The 13,943-nt window shown below is 46.3% G+C and overlaps 1 protein-coding gene across 1 annotated transcript in view; it reads left to right on the top strand.

The window, feature by feature from the left end:
- The window catches only part of LOC143806312 (uncharacterized), a 175,316-nt gene that overhangs the window by 54,782 nt on the left and 106,591 nt on the right, over positions 1–13,943 (top strand). The window lies entirely within an intron of this gene.

Below are 13,943 nucleotides of genomic sequence, written 5' to 3'. Positions count from 1 at the left end.
CGGTAACTGGACAAAGAAGTCCGGCGTGTTGAGGGACCGTGATTCAAAGCCATATACTATGAAGTGCTATGGACTATATGAGTGTCATGTCGGACGCTGTTCATACCAGGGCGTTCGACAGACAGCGGTAATTCCGCTTTTGTCCACTATGTGCTCAGTGGCGTCGGCTAGATTTTATCTAGCTGGTCCGGGGTTAATTTAGCTGGTGCTCGGATTGGAAGCTGGGCCACGCCCACTGCCTTTAAATAGTTCTTCTGAACATTGGGCGTCGCCGATTATAGCTTCTGTCTAGTGCTTGGTTATCTCGGTCTGGAGTGGTGAGCTAGGAGTTGGAGTATCGTATCTGGTGGTGTATTTCCCTTTGTCTTATTTACTCCTTCCTATATTTGTATTTATTTTGCCCTGTGCATTTATAGTGTATTCCTGAGTGACTGCGGCCTGGTGTATATTTTCCGTTATCCTTGTCTGTGCTAACTGTGGGTATTGGTGTATTATCTCTTCACTGGGTGGTGGTTTCAGCCTAGGGTTGAAACAGGAGACAGGGAGAGGGTGGAGGCCTAGACATGCACACCATCAGTGTAAACTCTAGGTAGAGGGTCAGTCAGGATTTCCCTAGTCTGAGGGAAATTGCAGGGGCCCGGGTTATTAGCTCTTGCCCACCTAGGCTTCCCGTGACAATGAGGTCTGTGATGTGTAACATGGCCTACAGAGGTATATGAGTAGCATAATAAACCACATAGACTGTTTTGTCAGAAAAATGTGCCTGTGTGCCTTCATCCTGTTGCCAAGCAAGTGTCCCCCAACACATGCTGTAAGCGCTGCACTACAGGCTACAGTACTCACTGTGCTGTTTTGTGACATGGTGTCAGGGCCGGACTGGCCATAGGGCACTTCTGGCAAATGCCAGAAGGGCCGGTGCCAGTGGTGGGCCGCTCAATCCGCCGCCCCCGCCGTCGCATTCAACTATACCGGCGTATAGACGCCGGTACAGTTGAATGCAATGATGGAGGAGAGAGCGTCTACAGACGCTCCTCTCCCATCATTCCCCGCTCTGCCTCTGACACTGCGGGTGCGCGATGATGTCATATCATCACGCACCTGCTGTGTCCCGGGCAGACTGCAGCTGCTGAGACAGGAGCAGGAACCAGGAAGCAACGCTGGGCACGAGGAGAGGTGAGGAGAGTTTTTTTTTTTTCTGGACTGTGGGGCCATTCTCGGAGGAGGTGAGGGGAGGAAGAGAAGAGATGTGGGCTGTATATAGTTCTCTGTGGGCTGTGCTCTGTGCTGTATACTGCTGTGGGCTGTATATAGTTCTCTGTGGGCTGTGCTCTGTGCTGTATACTACTGTGGGCTGTATATAGTTCTCTGTGGGCTGTGCTCTGTGCTGTATACTGCTGTGGGCTGTATATAGTTCTCTGTGGGCTGTGCTCTGTGCTGTATACTGCTGTGGGCTGTATATAGTTCTCTGTGGGCTGTGCTCTGTGCTGTATACTACTGTGGGCTGTATATAGTTCTCTGTGGGCTGTGCTCTGTGCTGTATACTGCTGTGGGCTGTATATAGTTCTCTGTGGGCTGTGCTCTGTGCTGTATACTACTGTGGGCTGTATATAGTTCTCTGTGGGCTGTGCTCTGTGCTGTATACTGCTGTGGGCTGTATATAGTTCTCTGTGGGCTGTGCTCTGTGCTGTATACTGCTGTGGGCTGTATATAGTTCTCTGTGGGCTGTGCTCTGTGCTGTATACTGCTGTGGGCTGTATATAGTTCTCTGTGGGCTGTGCTCTGTGCTGTATACTGCTGTGGGCTGTATATAGCTCTCTGTGGGCTGTGCTCTGTGCTGTATACTGCTGTGGGCTGTATATAGTTCTCTGTGGGCTGTGCTCTGTGCTGTATACTACTGTGTGCTCTGTGCTATATATAGTTCTCTGTGGGCTGTGCTCTGTGCTGTATACTGCTGTGGGCTGTATATAGTTCTCTGTGGGCTGTGCTCTGTGCTGTATACTGCTGTGGGCTGTATATAGTTCTCTGTGGGCTGTGCTCTGTGCTGTATACCACTGTGGGCTGTATATAGTTCTCTGTGGGCTGTGCTCTGTGCTGTATACTACTGTGGGCTGTATATAGCTCTCTGTGGGCTGTGCTCTGTGCTGTATACTACTGTGGGCTGTATATAGTTCTCTGTGGGCTGTGCTCTGTGCTGTATACTGCTGTGGGCTGTATATAGCTCTCTGTGGGCTGTGCTCTGTGCTGTATACTACTGTGTGCTCTGTGCTATATATAGTTCTCTGTGGGCTGTGCTCTGTGCTGTATACTGCTGTGGGCTGTATATAGCTCTCTGTGGGCTGTGCTCTGTGCTGTATACTACTGTGTGCTCTGTGCTATATATAGTTCTCTGTGGGCTGTGCTCTGTGCTGTATACTGCTGTGGGCTGTATATAGTTCTCTGTGGGCTGTGCTCTGTGCTGTATACTACTGTGTGCTCTGTGCTATATATAGTTCTCTGTGGGCTGTGCTCTGTGCTGTATACTGCTATGGGCTGTATATAGTTCTCTGTGGGCTGTGCTCTGTGCTGTATACTGCTGTGGGCTGTATATAGTTCTCTGTGGGCTGTGCTCTGTGCTGTATACTACTGTGGGCTGTATATAGCTCTCTGTGGGCTGTGCTCTGTGCTGTATACTACTGTGGGCTGTATATAGTTATCTGTGGGCTGTGCTCTGTGCTGTATGCTACTGTGGGCTGTATATAGTTCTCTGTGGGCTGTGCTCTGTGCTGTGTATAGTTCTCTGTGGGCTGTGCTGTATACTACTGTGGGCTGTATATAGTTCTCTGTGGGCTGTGCTCTGTGCTGTATGCTACTGTGGGCTGTATATAGTTATCTGTGGGCTGTGCTCTGTGCTGTATGCTACTGTGGGCTGTATATAGTTCTCTGTGGGCTGTGCTCTGTGCTGTATATAGTTCTCTGTGGGCTGTGCTCTGTGCTGTATACTACTGTGGGCTGTATATAGTTCTCTGTGGGCTGTGCTCTGTGCTGTATACTACTGTGTGCTGTATATAGTTCTCTGTGGGCTGTGCTGTATATAGTACTCTGTGGGCTGTGCTGTATATAGTACTCTGTGGGCTGTGCTGTATATAGTACTCTGTGGGCTGTGCTGTATATAGTACTCTGTGGGCTGTGCTGTATATAGTACTCTGTGGGCTGTGCTGTGTATAGTACTCTGTGGGATGTGCTGTATATAGTACTCTGTGGGCTGTGCTGTATATAGTACTCTCTGGGCTGTGCTGTATATAGTACTCTCTGGGCTGTGCTGTATATAGTACTCTCTGGGCTGTGCTGTATATAGTACTCTCTGGGCTGTGCTGTATATAGTACTCTCTGGGCTGTGCTTTATATAGTACTCTGGGCTGTGCTTTATATAGTTCTCTGTGGGCTGTGCTGTATATAGTTCTCTGTGGGCTGTGCTGTATATAGTTCTCTGTGGGCTGTGCTGTATATATTACTTTGTGGGCTGTGCTGTATATATTACTTTGTGGGCTGTGCTGTATATATTACTCTGTGGGCTGTGCTGTATACTACTGTGTGGACTGTGCTGTATACTTCTACGTGGGCTGTGCTGTATACTACTGTGTGGTCTGTGCTGTATACTACTGTGTGGTCTGTGCTGAATACTGCTGTGTGGGCTGTGTTATCTACTACGCGAGCTGTGCTATAGTATGCAGGCTGTGCTGTATACTATGCGGTTTGTGCTATATAATATGCGGGCTTTGCTATATACTATGGGGAGTATATTATATTCTATGGGGGAGGCCATGTAATGTACTATGTGGCTGTGTTATATACTATTGTGGGGGTATATTATATTCTATGGGGGAGGCTGCGTTATATACTATGGGGGGCTGCATTATATTCTATGGGGGGCTACATTATATATTATGGGGAGGTGGGCTGTATTATATTCTATGGGGGTTACATACTCTGGGGTGGCTGCATTATACTCTGTGGGGTGGCTGCATTATACTCTGGGGTGGCTGCATTATACTCTGGGGTGGCTGCATTATACTATATGTGGGCTGCATTATACTGTATCGAGGACTATGGGGAATACGTTATACTATATGAAGAACTATGGGGTGCATTATACTATGGGAAGTGAATTGTACTACATGGATGACTGTGGCGGTGCATTATACTATATGGAGCACTATGAGGATTGTATTATGCTATATGGAGGACTATGAGGATTGTATTATGCTATATGGAGGACTATGAGGAGTGTATTATACTATGTGGAGGACTGAGCAGTGTATTTTAATATATGGAGGACTATAGGGAGTGTATTATACTATATGGAGGACTATGGAGCACATTATAATATATGGAGGACTATGGGGTGTATTTTACTAAACAAGTAAAATGCTGCATATTCGGATTGTTTTTGCTGGAACAAAAAGCCTTGTTGTCAGCAGCACATTGCCAGTGTAAACTGTAGATGTGCTGCTGAAAACATGATACTGTATGGTGATCTATTAGTGATCGTTCTGTCTCATCATTATTCCTCAGCTGGTGGAAAGAGGCCGGGAAACAAGCGTTGAACAACTTCAGTATTGTCGATCAAACTCGTTTAGCGGCCTGAACTCAGCGCACGTAAATACAACAGAAAGGCTTCTGTGTGATGTGCAATATGTTAGCATTTGGGGACCCATTTTAAACTTTGCCTAGGGCCCCACTTTGCCTAAAACCGGCCCTGCCTACAAGTGTACAAAGATATTATACAGTCACCATGTGACAAGTGGGCCTGTGTAACTTCAAATGCCAGGGCTGAATTTTAGTCCCAGTCCGGCCCTGCATGGTGTGTATCACATTCAACATGGACCAAAGGAAGTGAAGGAAAGAGTTTTCTCAGGAGATTAGAAAGAAAATTATAGACAAACATGTTAAAGGTAAAAGTTATAAGACCATCTCCAAGCAGCTTGATGTTCCTGTGACTACTAGGGAAGCTGCCTTACTGGATTCGCCATCTCATCTTGGGACAAGAGCACTCTCGACAGTCCAGACCCTCAGAAGATCTGTAGCTTCCCCAGCACAGTGCCCTCACAGACTCTGCAAGTACATGGTCTCACCCTGTGGTATTGTTGTGAAATTGGATTCTGGGCTCCCCCGGTGGCCACTTGTGGAATTACTTGTGTGCATCATCCTCTCTGTTCACCTGCTCCTATCAGGATGTGGGAGTCGCTATATAACCTTGCTCCTCTGTCAGTTTCATGCCGGTCAACAATGTAATCAGAAGCCTTTCTGTGCATGTTCCTGCTACTAGACAACTCCCAGCTAAGTTGGACTTTTGTCCTTGTGTGTTTTTGCATTTTGTTCCTGTTCACAGCTGCTGTTTCGTTACTGTGTCTGGAAAGCTCTTGTGAGCAGAAATTGCCACTCTGGTGTTATGAGTTAATGCTAGAGTCTTAAAGTAATTTCTGGATGGTGTTTTGATAGGGTTTTCTGCTGACCATGAAAGTGCCCTTTCTGTCTTCCGGCTATCTAGTAAGCGGACCTCGATTTTGCTAAACCTATTTTCATACTACGTTTGTCATTTCATCTAAAATCACCGCCAATATATGTGGGGGCCTCTGTCTGCCTTTTGGGAAAATTTCTCTAGAGGTGAGCCAGGACTGTCTTTTCCTCTGCTAGGATTAGGTAGTTCTCCGGCTGGCGCTGGGCATCTAGGGATAAAAACGTAGGCATGCTACCCGGCCACTTCTAGTTGTGCGGCAGGTTTAGTTCATGGTCAGTATAGTTTCCATCTTCCAAGAGCTAGTTCTCATATATGCTGGGCTATGTTCTCTCGCCATTGAGAATCATGACAGTTTGACCGGCCCAAAAAAAAAGGGTTAAATTACTGGCTGAGAAAGGAGAGAAAAAAGAAGTCTGCTACAATTTTTTTTTTTTTTTTTTTTTCTTCCTCTAGTTCTGAGTGTGCTCTTAATTGAATCACTTGCTAGTCTGCCTATACTGCAGCCTTCCTCTCTTTCTCTCCTTCTAATCCTTGAATGGCTCTGTGTTCACCTGTTTCAAATGGATCTTCAGAGTGTAGCTACAGGTTTGAATAATCTCGCCACAAAGGTACAAAATTTGCAAGATTTTGTTGTTCATGCACCTATGTCTGAGCCTAGAATTCCTTTGCCTGAGTTCTTCTCGGGGAATAGATCTCAATTTCAAAATTTTAAAAATAATTGCAAATTGTTTTTGTCCCTGAAGTCTCGCTCTGCCGGAGACCCTGCACAGCAGGTCAGGATTGTAATTTCCTTGCTCCGGGGCGACCCTCAAGACTGGGCTTTTGCATTGGCACCAGGGGATCCTGCGTTGCTCAATGTGGATGCGTTTTTTCTGGCCTTGGGGTTGCTTTATGAGGAACCTCATTTAGAGCTTCAGGCGGAAAAGGCCTTGATGTCCTTGTCTCAGGGGCAAGATGAAGCTGAAATATACTGCCAAAAATTCCGCAAATGGTCTGTGCTTACTCAGTGGAATGAGTGCGCCCTGGCGGCGATTTTCAGAGAAGGTCTCTCTGATGCCATTAAGGATGTTATGGTGGGGTTCCCTGTGCCTGCGAGTCTGAATGAGTCTATGACGATGGCTATTCAGATCGATAGGCGTCTGCGGGAGCGCAAACCTGTGCACCATTTGGCGGTGTCTACTGAGAAAACGCCAGAAAATATGCAATGTGATAGAATTCTGTCCAGAAGCGAGCGGCAGAATTTTAGACGAAAAAATGGGTTGTGCTTCTATTGTGGTGATTCAACTCATGTTATATCAGCATGCTTTAAGCGTACTAAGAAGCCTGACAAGTCTGTTTCAATTAGCACTTTACAGTCTAAGTTTATTCTATCTGTGACCCTGATTTGTTCTTTGTCATCTATTACCGCGGACGCCTATGTCGACTCTGGCGCTGCTTTGAGTCTTATGGATTGGTCCTTTGCCAAACGCTGTGGGTATGATTTGGAGCCATTGGAGGCTCCGATACCTCTGAAAGGGATTGACTCCACCCCATTGGCTAGTAATAAACCACAATACTGGACACAAGTGACTATGCGTGTTAATCCTGATCACCAGGAGGTTATTCGCTTTCTGGTGCTGTATAATCTACATGATGTTTTGGTGCTGGGATTGCCATGGCTGCAATCTCATAACCCAGTCCTCGACTGGAGAGCTATGTCTGTGTTAAGCTGGGGATGTAAAGGAACTCATGGGGACGTACCTTTGGTTTCCATTTCATCATCTATTCCCTCTGAGATTCCTGAATTCTTGTCTGACTTTCGTGACGTTTTTGAAGAACCCAAGGTTGGTTCACTACCTCCGCACCGGGAGTGCGATTGTGCCATAGACTTGATTCCGGGTAGTAAATACCCTAAGGGTCGTTTATTTAATCTGTCTGTGCCTGAACACGCTGCTATGCGAGAATATATAAAGGAGTCCTTGGAAAAGGGACATATTCGTCCTTCGTCATCTCCCTTAGGAGCCGTTTTTTTCTTTGTGTCTAAGAAGGACGGCTCTTTGAGGCCGTGTATTGATTATCGACTTTTGAATAAAATCACGGTTAAATATCAATATCCGTTACCACTGCTTACTGATTTGTTTGCTCGTATAAAGGGGGCCAAGTGGTTCTCTAAGATTGATCTCCGTGGGGCGTATAATTTGGTGCGAATCAAGCAGGGGGATGAGTGGAAAACCGCATTTAATACGCCCGAGGGCCATTTTGAGTATTTGGTGATGCCTTTTGGTCTTTCAAATGCCCCTTCAGTCTTCCAGTCCTTTATGCATGACATTTTCCGCGATTATTTGGATAAATTTATGATTGTGTATCTGGATGATATTCTGATTTTTTCGGATGACTGGGACTCTCATGTCCAGCAGGTCAGGAGGGTTTTTCAGGTTTTGCGGTCTAATTCCTTGTTTGTGAAGGGTTCTAAGTGTGTTTTTGGGGTTCAAAAGATTTCCTTCTTGGGATACATTTTTTCCCCCTCTTCCATCGAGATGGATCCTGTCAAGGTTCAGGCTATTGGTGATTGGACGCAACCCTCTTCTCTTAAGAGTCTTCAGAAATTTTTGGGCTTTGCTAACTTTTATCGTCGATTTATTGCTGGTTTTTCTGATGTTGTAAAACCATTGACTGATTTGACTAAGAAGGGTGCTGATGTTGCTGATTGGTCCCCTGATGCTGTGGAGGCCTTTCGGGAGCTCAAGCGCCGCTTTTCTTCCGCCCCAGTGTTGCGTCAGCCTGATGTTGCTCTTCCTTTTCAGGTTGAGGTCGACGCTTCTGAAATCGGAGCTGGGGCGGTGTTGTCGCAGAGAAGTTCCGACTGCTCCGTGATGAGACCTTGTGCTTTTTTTTCCCGTAAATTTTCGCCCGCCGAGCGGAATTATGATATTGGGAATCGGGAGCTTTTGGCCATGAAGTGGGCTTTTGAGGAGTGGCGTCACTGGCTTGAGGGGGCCAGACATCAGGTGGTGGTATTGACTGACCACAAAAATTTAATTTACCTTGAGTCTGCCAGGCGCCTGAATCCTAGACAGGCGCGCTGGTCGTTGTTTTTCTCTCGGTTTAATTTTGTGGTGTCTTACCTACCGGGTTCTAAGAATGTTAAGGCGGATGCCCTTTCTAGGAGTTTTGAGCCTGACTCCCCTGGTAATTCTGAGCCCACAGGTATCCTTAAAGATGGAGTGATATTGTCTGCCGTTTCTCCAGACCTGCGGCGGGCCTTGCAGGAGTTTCAAGCGGATAGACCTGATCGTTGCCCACCTGGTAGACTGTTTGTTCCTGATGATTGGACCAGTAGAGTCATCTCTGAGGTTCATTCTTCTGCGTTGGCAGGTCATCCTGGAATCTTTGGTACCAGGGATTTGGTGGCAAGGTCCTTCTGGTGGCCTTCCCTGTCACGAGATGTGCGAGGCTTTGTGCAGTCTTGTGACGTTTGTGCTCGGGCCAAGCCTTGTTGTTCTCGGGCTAGTGGATTGTTGTTACCCTTGCCTATCCCGAAGAGGCCTTGGACGCACATCTCGATGGATTTTATTTCGGATCTGCCTGTTTCTCAGAAGATGTCTGTCATCTGGGTGGTGTGTGACCGTTTCTCTAAGATGGTCCATCTGGTTCCCTTGCCTAAGTTGCCTTCTTCTTCCGAGTTGGTTCCTCTGTTTTTTCAAAATGTTGTTCGTTTGCATGGTATTCCGGAGAATATCGTTTCTGACAGAGGGACCCAATTCGTGTCTAGATTTTGGCGGGCATTCTGTGCTAGGATGGGCATAGATTTGTCTTTTTCGTCTGCTTTCCATCCTCAGACTAATGGCCAGACCGAGCGGACTAATCAGACCTTGGAGACATATTTGAGGTGTTTTGTGTCTGCGGATCAGGATGATTGGGTTGCTTTTTTGCCATTGGCGGAGTTCGCCCTCAATAATCGGGCCAGCTCTGCCACCTTGGTGTCCCCGTTTTTCTGTAATTCGGGGTTTCATCCTCGATTTTCCTCCGGTCAAGTGGAATCTTCGGATTGTCCTGGAGTGGATGCTGTGGTGGAGAGGTTGCATCGGATTTGGGGGCAGGTGGTGGACAATTTGAAGTTGTCCCAGGAGAAGACTCAGCTTTTTGCCAACCGCCGTCGTCGTGTTGGTCCTCGGCTTTGTGTTAGGGACTTGGTGTGGTTGTCTTCTCGTTTTGTCCCTATGAGGGTTTCTTCTCCTAAGTTTAAGCCTCGGTTCATCGGCCCGTACAAGATATTGGAGATTCTTAACCCTGTGTCCTTCCGTTTGGACCTCCCTGCATCCTTTTCGATTCATAATGTTTTTCATCGGTCATTGTTGCGCAGGTATGAGGTACCGGCTGTGCCTTCCGTTGAGCCTCCTGCTCCGGTGTTGGTTGAGGGTGAGTTGGAGTACGTTGTGGAAAAGATCTTAGACTCTCGTGTTTCCAGACGGAAACTCCAGTATCTGGTCAAATGGAAGGGATACGGTCAGGAGGATAATTCTTGGGTCACTGCCTCTGATGTTCATGCCTCCGATCTTGTCCGTGCCTTTCATAGGGCTCATCCTGATCGCCCTGGTGGTTCTGGTGAGGGTTCGGTGCCCCCTCCTTGAGGGGGGGGTACTGTTGTGAAATTGGATTCTGGGCTCCCCCGGTGGCCACTTGTGGAATTACTTGTGTGCATCATCCTCTCTGTTCACCTGCTCCTATCAGGATGTGGGAGTCGCTATATAACCTTGCTCCTCTGTCAGTTTCATGCCGGTCAACAATGTAATCAGAAGCCTTTCTGTGCATGTTCCTGCTACTAGACAACTCCCAGCTAAGTTGGACTTTTGTCCTTGTGTGTTTTTGCATTTTGTTCCTGTTCACAGCTGCTGTTTCGTTACTGTGTCTGGAAAGCTCTTGTGAGCAGAAATTGCCACTCTGGTGTTATGAGTTAATGCTAGAGTCTTAAAGTAATTTCTGGATGGTGTTTTGATAGGGTTTTCTGCTGACCATGAAAGTGCCCTTTCTGTCTTCCGGCTATCTAGTAAGCGGACCTCGATTTTGCTAAACCTATTTTCATACTACGTTTGTCATTTCATCTAAAATCACCGCCAATATATGTGGGGGCCTCTGTCTGCCTTTTGGGAAAATTTCTCTAGAGGTGAGCCAGGACTGTCTTTTCCTCTGCTAGGATTAGGTAGTTCTCCGGCTGGCGCTGGGCATCTAGGGATAAAAAAACGTAGGCATGCTACCCGGCCACTTCTAGTTGTGCGGCAGGTTTAGTTCATGGTCAGTATAGTTTCCATCTTCCAAGAGCTAGTTCTCATATATGCTGGGCTATGTTGTCTCGCCATTGAGAATCATGACAGGTATTCAGGAATCCAGTCCACCCGCCGGACCTTCCAACACAGGGACCATCCAGGTCCACAGTCTCTCCATGTTGCACATATTATTCAGAAATTTAAGATCCATGGGACTGTAGCCAATCTCCTTGGACATGGCCGCAGGAGGAAAATTGATGACAAAACAAAGAGACGGATACTACGAATGGTAACAAAAGAGCCCAGAAAAACTTCAAAACAGATTGAAGGTGAACTTCAAGCTCAAGCAACATCAGTGTCAGATCGCACCATCCGACGTTGTATGATCCAATGTAGACTTCATGGGAGACGGCCAAGGAGGACACCATTGTGGAAAAAAAAATCATAAAAAAGCCAGACTGGAATTTGCAAAACTACATGTTGACAAGCCACAAAGCTTCTGGGAGAATGTCCTATGGACAGAGGAGACAAAAATGGAACTTTTTGGCAAGGCGCATCAGCTCTATGTTCACAGATGGAAAAATGAAGCATATCAGGAAAAGAACACTGTCCCTACTGTGAAACATGGAGGAGGCTCTGTTAAGTTCTGGGGCTGCTATGCTGGATCTGGCACAGGGTGTCAAGAATTTGTGCAGGGTTCAATGAAAGGGACAAGGTTATCAAGGGATTCTAGAGAGAAATGTGCTGCCCAGTGTCAGAAAGCTTGGTCTCAGTCGCAAGTCATGGGTCTTGCAACAGGATAATGACCCAAAACACACAGCTAAAACACCCAAGAATGGCTAAGAGGAAAATATTGGACTATTCTGAAGTGGCCTTCTATGAGCCTTGACCTAAATGGAAAAGGCAGCCTTCAGACACGAGACAACTGGAGTAGTTTGCTCTTGAGGAGTGGGCCAAAATACCTGTCGAGAGTTTCAGAAGTCTCATTGACAGTTACAAGAATTGTTTGATTGCAGTGATTGCCTCAAAAGCTTGTGCAACAAAATATTAAGTTAAGGTTGCCATCATTTCTGTCCAGGCCTATTTCATGAGTTATATATTTTTTTTAATTCTGTGGAAACGTGGTTGACAAGCAATATCTGACTTTCATTTATCCATTTTCATAGATTTTTTATTTTTTATTACTTTTTTCAGATTCAAGTTATTTATATGACCATTGTGAGTTTTTCTGTCATTAAACGAGGGGTACCAACAATTTTAACCACTTGTGTACATAAGGGAAATCAAGCACAACAATAAGAAAGAAAAGCTGGCCCCTCAGCTCCACACCTGATGAGACGAGCAGCCTCAAAAATGGATTTCGGTCGTGTTCACAGGAAGCCAATTATCCATTACGTATATTTTGGTGAGTAGGGGGACACACATTGGTCACTATGTCGTCATCTGCACTATAACTGGTGGTGCCCGGACAGTCACCCTCCCACCAGTCTATGTAGATGTCCCGTACACAGGAGCCAGCTCTGTGTGTATGGGGCCTTACAGATTCCTGATTTACAACCAGCCACATATCCAGATGTAGGTACAATCAAATCATTATAAGTTTATTTTTAAAACATACAACTCTGCCCTTCACCTCTCCAAACAAACCTATTTCAACACGCTCATCACCTCACTGTTCAATAACCCTAAACGTCTGTTTGACACTTTTCATTCCCTTCTCAACCCAAGAGTGCAGGCTCCAACCACAGATCTCCATGCTGACGATCTGGCCAATTATTTCAAAGAAACAAATTAACCATATCCGACAGGAAATTATCTCCCAATCCCCTCATATCATGCACTGTCCTCTCTCCCCCACTGCTTCTAGCTCACTCTCTGACTTTGAACCAGTCACAGAAAAATTAATCAGGCTCCTTGCATCTTCTTGCCCGACCACTTGCACCAGTGATCCTATTCCATCACATCTCCTCCAGTCCCTTTCCCCTGCTGTCACCACTCACCTAACAAAAATATTCTCTCTCTCTCCTGGTATCTTTCCCTCCTCATTAAAGTATGCCATCATACATCCATTACTTAAACAAATCCCTCAACCAAAACTGCAGCTAATTATAGACCTGTCTCTAATCTTCCCTTCTTCTCTAATCTCCTGGAATGCCTGGTCCACTCCCGTCTTAACCGCTATCTCTCAGATAACTCTCTTCTCGACCCTCTTCAATCTGGTTTCCGCTCTTTACACTCTACTGAAACTGCCCTCACTAAAGTTTCTAATTATCTTCTAACAGCTAAATCTAATGGTCACTGCTCCATGCTAATTCTCTTGGATCTCACCGCAGCATTCGATACTGTGGATCATCAGCTCCTCCTCACTATGCTACACTCCATCGGTCTCAAGGACACCGTTCTCTCCTGGTTCTCCTCCTATCTCTCTGAACGGTCCTTCACTGTATCTTTTGCTGGTTCCTCCTTCTCTCACCTTCCCCTTACTGTTGGGGTTCCTCAAGGATCAGTCCTAGGCCCCCTCCTCTTCGTATACTGCCCCTATTGGACAAACAATCAGTAGATTTGGGTTCCAGTACCATCTCTATGCTGATGACACCCAATTATACACTTCTGCTTCTGATATCACGCCTGCCTTTCTAGAAAACACCAGTGATTGTCTTACCGCTGTCTCTAACATCATGTCCTCCCTCTATCTGAAACTGAACCTGTCAAAAACTGAACTCTTCGTGTTTTCTCCCTCTACTAACCTACCTTTGCCTGACATTGTCATCTCCGTTACTCCCAAGCAACATGCCTGCTGCCTTTGGTTCATACTTGATTCCGAACTTTCATTCACCCCCCACATCCGATCACTGGCTCGCTCTTGTTATCCGCACCTCAAAAATATTTCTAGAATTCGACCTTTTATTACTTTCGACTCTGCAAAAACTGTTACTATTTTTCTTATTCATTCTCGTCTGGACTATTGTAACTCTCTACTAATCGGTCTCCCTCTTACCAAACTCTCTCCTCTCCAATCTGTCCTGAATGCTGCAGCCAGGATCATATTCCTCACCAATCGTTACACTGATGCATCTACCTTTTGCCAGTCATTATACTGGTTACCCATCCACTCCAGAATCCAGTACAAACTTATTACCCTCATCCACAAAGCGCTCCATGGCTCAGAACCACCATTCATCTCTTCCCTGGTCTCAGCCTAC

Source organism: Ranitomeya variabilis, chromosome 2, assembly GCF_051348905.1.
Source record: "Ranitomeya variabilis isolate aRanVar5 chromosome 2, aRanVar5.hap1, whole genome shotgun sequence".
In the NCBI taxonomy this organism is placed as follows: domain Eukaryota; kingdom Metazoa; phylum Chordata; class Amphibia; order Anura; family Dendrobatidae; genus Ranitomeya; species Ranitomeya variabilis.
The sequence above is the reverse complement of the archived record's forward strand: the minus strand, read 5'-3'. Positions and strand labels throughout refer to the sequence as shown.